This window comes from Triticum urartu, chromosome 3A, assembly GCF_056163025.1.
Source record: "Triticum urartu cultivar PI428250 chromosome 3A, HENAU_Tu73, whole genome shotgun sequence".
Lineage (NCBI taxonomy): Eukaryota > Viridiplantae > Streptophyta > Magnoliopsida > Poales > Poaceae > Triticum > Triticum urartu.
Window position 1 is genome coordinate 125,781,103 of NC_141875.1, and position 8,392 is coordinate 125,789,494.

At 42.8% G+C, this 8,392-nt stretch overlaps 1 long non-coding RNA gene and 1 pseudogene across 2 annotated transcripts; one reads left to right on the forward strand and one right to left on the reverse strand.

Moving 5' to 3' along the window:
• Positions 1–354: 354 nt before the first annotated feature.
• LOC125548147 (uncharacterized) lies at positions 355–3,173 on the reverse strand. 2 transcript variants are annotated; one of them, XR_015599644.1, is made up of 7 exons: positions 2,801–3,173; positions 2,345–2,391; positions 2,144–2,258; positions 1,872–1,941; positions 1,229–1,603; positions 996–1,092; positions 355–876 (listed from the first exon to the last, which is right to left on the reverse strand). It is a non-coding gene; the product is annotated as an uncharacterized LOC125548147 (long non-coding RNA). The 2 variants fall into 2 exon arrangements; XR_007300908.2 differs by having other exon boundaries at positions 1,229–1,941.
• Positions 3,174–3,857: 684 nt separating this feature from the next.
• Positions 3,858–7,168, forward strand: LOC147978898 (uncharacterized; annotated as a pseudogene).
• Positions 7,169–8,392: the final 1,224 nt, after the last annotated feature.

Consider the following 8,392-nt stretch of genomic DNA (forward strand, 5'->3'; position numbering starts at 1 on the left):
ATAAGTGAAATAATTGTTCCGAGTCACCTTGGCTTTTGTGTTCAGTAGTTAGTGCTACTAGTAGGGGAAGTTGCCCGGCTTGGTATCTCTCTTCCCTATAGAAAAGCACCCTCAGCTCAGACTGGTGTCGCCGCCTCTCCCAGGATCAGATGCTGACGCTAATGCTCGCAAGGCTGTTTTGCAGGCAATTTCAAAAAAATACTTTTTTTGTGTGTAAACAGACCTGACAATACAACTCAATAGCCTCTATTGTGTAAGCGTGGTTCTCATGATCTCATCCCATGGCAAAGGTGGAGTGGGAACACGTTTGTTAGTTAAGGCCAACATGAAAGAATACCAAGTAAAATATCCATGCGTTCCTTTTATCCCTGATGAGAAGTATTTATTCATTCCTTTACATACTATCATCATCCGGGTAGACGAGAGAAGCTGGTCAGTGGAGCACACCCTGCAAATCCAGCTCAGCTCCTCCAGTTAGTTCATGATATGCTGGCTTCCCCGGCCTCAGCCTTCTATTCTCCTCTAAATCTTAAGCTCCTCGCTCTCAAAGGCCCCATTGGCAGAAGGACGCCGCCTGAGGAAATAAGTCGAGAGCCGGCACGACCTTCGATGCCCAGTAGTGCGCCTAGCTATACAAATGTCACATTACATGACAGCTTCTTCACCAGATCCGACGAATCAAAGAGGTGTAGTACCTTCCTAATATTTGCATACAACAATTTGGTTAAGGAGAATTTTTCATTTGATAACATTTGTGACACTGGCTCAACGGTGCATCAACCTCATCATGTATTCCACCACAAGCTTTGAGAACAGAGAAAATTTGTCCTCCAACAACTTGGTCGGCCTTGGTTGCTCCACACTCCACATCTAGGCCTGCAATGTTTTTTTGGCAGTGTTCGTCAGTCCACAAAATAAATGTCACAACAATTTATAAAGTGAAGAAAAATTGATAAATCATTTGTACCGGTAAAAATGTTCATGATGACACAAACCTGCTTGTTGTACGGCCTAAACCTATAAGGAAGTTGTCTGGCTTTATATCACGATAAAGAAAAGGCCCCTCAAGTGCATGTACTCTACCCTGGCGATCTGTACATCAACTTGTCAGGATCAGCCAAATAAGGACTCAGAGATTTGAGTTTGCAGATAAAAAAATTCATTGGCATTCTGTCAGACAGGTGGCCAATATTAACAGACAAAATGAAATTATATAGTAAGCACTCACCATGTGATCAACAAGCAGAAGTACTGTTTTAAGGGTAAATTTTCTGTTGCAATAGTTGAACAAGTCCTTCAGACTTGGACCAAGAAGATCAATGACCATGACATTGTACTCCCCGTCCACTCCAAACCACTTCAGATGAGACCAGTATCTTGGTCCACCTAAGAATCACCCTACCGAGACATAAGCTTACACTGGCCCACACTCCAGTTTTCTCCATTCTCTACTACTTCGAGGGTAATTTCAAATTTTAGAAATTTTGGAAGAAGCAAGACTACCAGAATACGAACTGTATGGTACAATATAGAGCAGACCTTGCGAGTCATGTTTTAGCTCCTTTCTCCGAACTTCATCTCCTAGCTGACAGTAATTCAAGATCTGAAAAGTCGAATAATATTTTTCAGATAAGTTTAGAAGATCATAGGGCCTCTGTATTCGAGAAGTGCACACAACCATTGTTGCCAGTACAAGGTTTGCAAAGTATCAGTGGGAAGATTAGTAATTTGAGAAATCACAAGTAATGAGCATCTGAACATCGAGAATACCTCCCAGATATTATTGTCATCGTACTCTCCTAGAGGGTGAAGGTTTATTTGGACAGTAGGATCCATGATATGGAAAAGGGCATGCATGAGAGTTGATTTACCTTCTACCAACAATACCCATCTTCATGCCTTGGAGTATATCTCACCTGCATCATTATTAGTATATCTCACCTGCATCATTATTGAAAAAATTAAGGACATGGGCTACTCAGAATGCTTCTATTGTTGATATATGGCAAAGCACTGAATCAAGCAATACATTTGCCCACGAGTCTAGATTTCTGACAAATTACTGCTTCTATGGAACATGCCAACACAGAGAAGTAAATATGAACAGAAGTGGGCAGGAGGTAACAGGGATGATGGTAATTACATTGAGGCTATGGAACTGAATTTCTCCCTCTGACAGCCCGCTATGAGACAACCAATCTTCAGACATTGAAAGAGGGGCCTCTGTTTCTGTTATTTTTTAATTCACCATGACCACTCTGCGCACACCCAGATGTAATCAACATAACAACATCTGTATTTATCAGCCTCTGAGATGGAAATAATGCCATATTTGTGAACTAACCTGTTAAATGTGAACCATCTCTTAAGCTTGCCAGCTGAAGTAAGCCACTGTTTTCATGTTCCGAGAGGTCAAATTTTCATGCTGGTTCTAGTGATATTTTCAGACTGAAATTATTTGTTAACATATAGATATAAAGTCATACTGATTGTGCGGGGATTAAATATCTCAAGAATTCTTCACTGGAAATGATATGGATATCATACTCGTGTATTCAGTGATAGCCTAGTGTTCCTGTTTTACTCTCTGAACTATATGTGCAAGGTCAAAGCTAGAGCCTTAGGGAAAAACGAGAAAAGATCAATGTAGTGAGTTTGAGTGGTACGGGCAACATTCTGGAGCATCAAATTCACTACGCTGATACAACCACAAAGTACAGAATTTTGCATATATTAACTTATTAAGCTGTACAGTGTGGTCGCAAAAGTGTTGAAGCAATCTGTACACAAAATTCCTTACCCATGGAGGAGCATGTCTTGTGGTGGTGGTCAGACTTGAGGCCTGAGGAGAGGAGGCCGGCGCAGCACTCCCCCGCTTGGTGGTGGTGGTGGTCGTGGAGCACAGCCAGACCATTGTCCTCCTGTCACCGGCCACGAGCACATCTGGCCATAGGTGAAGGAGGCCGTCGACCGAGAGGAACAGATCGACAACAACCTAGCCCACGCGAGCCTCGCTGGTGACACATCAGTAGCGCGAGCTGTGGTGGCCAGTGATCACCGGCGACGGCCGAGAGGGGTTGTGCGTCCGGGATTCGTTGTGGTGGTAGGGAGCCGTGGCAGCTGAGCAGATCCACTACCGGATTTGGGGAACCACCGGGTCATGGGAGACGAAGTGTTTGGGCGCTGGAGGGCATGCAGAAGGGCTAGGTCAGCAGCTCGGTGGCACGTCGAGGTGATGGGCCCATGAAAAGATAAAGGGAAAAGTCTAAAAAAAACCTTGTATTCGTATCCGAAGTCTGAATCGAACCTTGAACTCCAAATCCCTGAAATTGTCACCCTGTCCTTTCTAATCCCAGCCTATCCTAGCCTTTTCTGCGTGAGATAGCGTTTGTGTTCAGTGGGATTTCATACGTGGCAGAGATGGGCCGAGAAATGCCCATCGGCTGGACTGGCCGTGGGCCGTAGCATGTCGGCTCTTAAACCTCACCACCAAATTAATCGCTGCGTCCCTCCTCTGCCTCTCCCTCGATGGTTCCCCTCCCCGTTCCTTCTCCTCCCCCTTCCTGTGCAGCGGCAATGACGACCGGTGATTGATCTTGGGGATAGGAAGACGATCAAGACGGCGGGAGAAAAGATCGGTAATCCTCATCTCTCTCACGAGTCTTCTAGTAGTTGCATCAGCTGCTGATGAGTGGCTGTAGTTAGGGTTTTCGGGTAGGAAAGTTTAGGTTTGTAGGTTCTCTTTGTTTGTTCGAAAAAGTTGGATTTGCTCTTAAATTTAGTTCTGATGAGTTGTATTCGCCATTGATTTTTGGGGACTTTTTTTTGGCAATGTAGGCTAGGGTTCGTGCTGCAGCATGGATCCATGTGAGAAACTGAATGTGAGGTTTCATTTTGGTGGACAATTTGTTCGAATTGGGCCTAATTTGGACTATGTTGGGGGGGATGAGGCAATGTCAGAAATAGAGAGGGACAAATTGTCTTTACCAGAGGTCAAAGGGTTTCTTGGTGATCACATGACGTTCAAAGAGAGTATGAAACTTTATTTTCTATTGCCTGGTAAAGAACTAGTGAATGGCCTGTTATTTCTCTGTGATGATGTTGGTTGTATGAAGATGTCAGATTACACTAGTGATCGTGGAGTTGCTGATGTTTATGTGGAATATTTCGGGGAGCAGGATAATGAAAGTGACAGTGAAGACAGTGTTAGTAACTTTGAGGATGAGATAGGTAATGATGCTGATGAAGAAAGTAATGATGCACCTGACTGTGTTATTACTGCAGAAGATGATATAAATGCCATTGTTCCAAATACTCAGTTGACTGCAACAACTAATCATGTGCTTGTACCAAATCAGAGGAGTAATAACTGAAGTACTTAGGAGCCCTACAAAACATAAGTTTCTGAAGAAACAGAGTGATGATACAGGGTTGTGCTCTCAAGTTAATTTATGTGCAGATTTCATAACTGGTAGCTCTCAGGTAATAGATGCTGCATCACAAAGTGGTACTACTGCAATCACCGGGGCAAGAACTCAACAGCCAACAATTCAAGAAGAGGCACTACCCCAAGACAGTGGCTCTGTATATTCAAACAGTGATGCTGATGATAGTGATGACAGTGGACTGGATGAAGAATATGTTGAACTAAGGGAACAAGCAAAGGCCTTTAAAAAGAGAATTAGAGCCTCCAAGAAGTGGGCTGAAAGTACTCCTTCAGGTGCTGTTCCAATAGATCTTGTGGCAAATGTGGAAGAAGTGATAGGAGAAGACTACTTTGAATCAGATGATGAGGATTACTCATATGATGATCAGACAGATGATGATGGCCATGTTGTCAGGAGGAAGAGCCGGTTCGTTAGGTATAATCCAAAGACAGAGATTCCTACTTTTTGTTTAGGAATGGTGTTTAGGAGCAAGAATCAGATGAAAAAAGCACTAACAAAATATGGACTGCTCACAAAAAGAAGTATTATTTTCATGAAGTCAGAGGATGAAAGAATTAGGGCCAAGTGTGGATGGCCAGGATGTCCATGGCTCATTTATGGTGCAAAGACAAGCAGGTGTTCCAGATTTCAGGTTTTAACATATGAGAGTGAACATATGTGTGCTCCAAATAGGGACAATCACCTTGTAACTGCTAAAGTTATTGCTAGAAGATATGAGGATATCTTAAGGGCCAACCCCACTTGGAAGATTGACAGCATTAAAGCCACTGTTTTGAAGGATTTCTTTGCAGATGTATCAACATCAAAGTGCAAGGCTGCAAAGAAGATAGTGTCACAGAAGCTTTTACAAGGGATGAAAGAGGAATACACTAAGGTCTTTGACTACCAGCTAGAATTGTTGAGAAGCAATCCTGGTAGTACCATTCTTGTAGGATTGGATCCTAAATATGTGGACCAAAATATATTCCAGAGATTTTATGTTTGCTTCAGTGCTATGAAAAAGGGGTTTAAAGCATGCAGAAGGGTAATTGGCCTTGATGGTTGTTTCTTTAAAGGAGCATGTCAAGGTGAACTTCTTTGTGCTGTTGGTAGGGATGCTAACAACCAAATGTACCCAATTGCTTGGGCAATAGTGGAGCAAGAAACAACAAAAAATTGGGAATGGTTTATTGGCCTTCTGATCAAAGACTTGGACATAAATAATCAAGGTGAAGGCTGGGTGTTCATTTCAGACCAACAAAAGGTAATTAGTTCTAGTCGCCTAGACGGAGCACCACCTAGTGTACTCCTTTGATATATTATTTTAGCCATCATGTCTAGTCGCCTCGACGGAGCACGACCTACTGTAGTACTTGCATACATTATTTTAGTCATCACGTCTAGTCGCCTAGACGGAGCACGACTCTTGGTGTACTCCTTTGGTACATTATTTTAGTACGATAACTTGCAAAAATTATTTTCATTGGTACTATGGTTTACCTTGCATCCAATGATCATGCAGGGTTTGATCAGTAGCATGGAAGACTATCTACCAAAGGCAGAACACAGGATGTGTGCTAGACACATATATGCTAATTGGAGAAAGAAGCATAGAGAGCATGCTCTACAGAAGAAATTCTGGGCTATAGCAAAGGCTGCAAACAGAGAAGATTTCATGTACAGAAAAGCAAAGTTAGCTCAAGACACACCAGAAGGGGCAAGGGACATAATGAGAACAAACCCTAAGCATTGGGCCAGAGCTTTTTTCCCTGTTGGTTCAATGTGTGACTCAGTGGACAATAACCTATGTGAGTCCTTTAACAACTCCATCATTGAGGCCAGATTTTATCCATGTATATCTATGCTGGAAAAGGTTAGACAGAAAATGACAAAGAGAGTCCAAGAAAACAGAGAAAAATCTGAGAAGTGGACTACCAATCCAATTTGCCCAAACATCTTCAAAAAACTTAAGGTGAGCATCAAAATGACTCAATTCTGTGATGTGCTCTAGAATGGGAAAGAGGGATTTGAAGTTAAGCATGTAAGTGGAAGAGGAAGGAGCTACACTGTAAATTTGGAGAAGAGAACATGCTCTTGTGGGTACTTAAAGCTTGCAGGCCTACCTTGTTGCCATGCTATAAGTGCTATATATAAGTCTGGCAGAAAAATTGAAGATTTTATTCACAAGTGCTATTCAGTAGAGCAGTTTAAGAAAATATACGAGCACTGTTTGGAGCCAGTTGAAGGTGAGGAAAGATGGCCTGTTTCTCAAAATCCCAGACCACAAGCTCCAGGTTATGTGAGCATGCCTGGTAGGCCTAGGAACAATGACAGGAGGAGGGAAGAAGGAGAAGCACCAAAAGGGAAGAAAATGTCAAAACATGGGATTAAGATTACCTGCAGTATGTGTGGCAAGCAAGGCCACAATAAGTCAGGTTGCTTCAAAAATCCAGAAAAGGGGAAGAAAAAGAATGCCTTTCTGAAGAAAACAGGGAGGAAAATGAAGGCAGCCGAGGTATATAACTGTGCTGATTTTGTATTGATTATGCATTTCTTGTAATAGCTGTGCATTGTTTTATGTATTAAAGCATTGTTTTCTTCACCAGCAAGCACATACTAATGCACAGATCAGAGCAAGCCAACAAGAGAATAGAGGAAAAGATACTGCACAAGCAAGTGGAAGGAAGAGGAAGGATCCTAACAAGCAGAATTTGCAAGCCAAGAAAAAAGCAAAGAAGTGATCTGTCCTTTAGGTTGAACTTGTGGTCATGTTAGTATGTCAGTATTGCTAAACTAGTGATTTCTCCTTTTGGTTGCACTTGTGGTTTATGTCCTTCTAGTTGAACTACTGGTGTATGCACCGATGCACCTTTGTGTCATATACATGCTGTGAACTTGTCAAGCAACAGCAATTGTTTGGTACTTTAAAGCCCCACGTACTTTAAATCTGCCAAAAATGACTACAACAACAGCTGTGAAATAGCAATTGTATGGTATTTGAAATCTGCCAAATCTCAAACAGCAACAGTATCGGTGAAATTTCAAACTGGAAAGGCTGACACATAGCTAGTATGTGCTATTTGAATTCTGTCAAAATTCTGGCAGAGCAGCTGTCAAATAACATTCACAGAAACTGATGTCAATCTGAAATCATAATTATCAGGATTTTTTAGAGTGCACAGAAGGAATCAATATCACTAGCAGATGACTGCAACACAAATGTATTAAACAAAGGTGCATCAGTATAACCTCTGCTCCAATTTATCACTAGCAGATAAATGAGTGTATTATCTAACCATTACATCATCTAACCATTACAATGATCCTGTACCTAATACAAAGCCTGCAAATATACCAACCACTAACACGGTAATGCCATATAAAACACTGCTATACATTGCAATTCTCTCCATCCTATCACACCTAGCCCTTATTCCAGAGATTTCTTCATTCTTCTCATCAATTTGTTGTGCCAGTATAGCCTCTGCTCCAATTCTCCTCCCTTGTTCTAGCCACAGTCACTTCACCATTCATCCTCCTGATTGAATCCCTAAGATCAACAAGTAGTTGCCAAACAAATGGGGAGCAAGGACCATGCCAAGAAAAATACCCACAGCCATCGGTCTGAATCAAAATACCAAACAGTTCACACAATCAAAAACGAGAAATCTGAAAAAGGAATGAAGAAATTCAGTAGAAAGGAGGAAGATGAGCATCTTATGATGCTGAGCACGCAGCCTTCTTCTAGGATTTTCATCGCCCCACGAAATCCAGCGGGGTTCCTTCTTCAGCGGCCTGCAGTGGCATCGCTTCTCCGGCTGGAAAGCCATCGGATCCTCACGATAGGGCAGTGGCAACTGCCCGCCGCCCGCCGCCCCTGCCGCCCGCCGCCCCTCAGTCGCCGCTCGCCGCCCGCCCGCCCGCCCGCCGCCCCTCAGTCGCCGCCCGCAATAGCTACCTCGGCC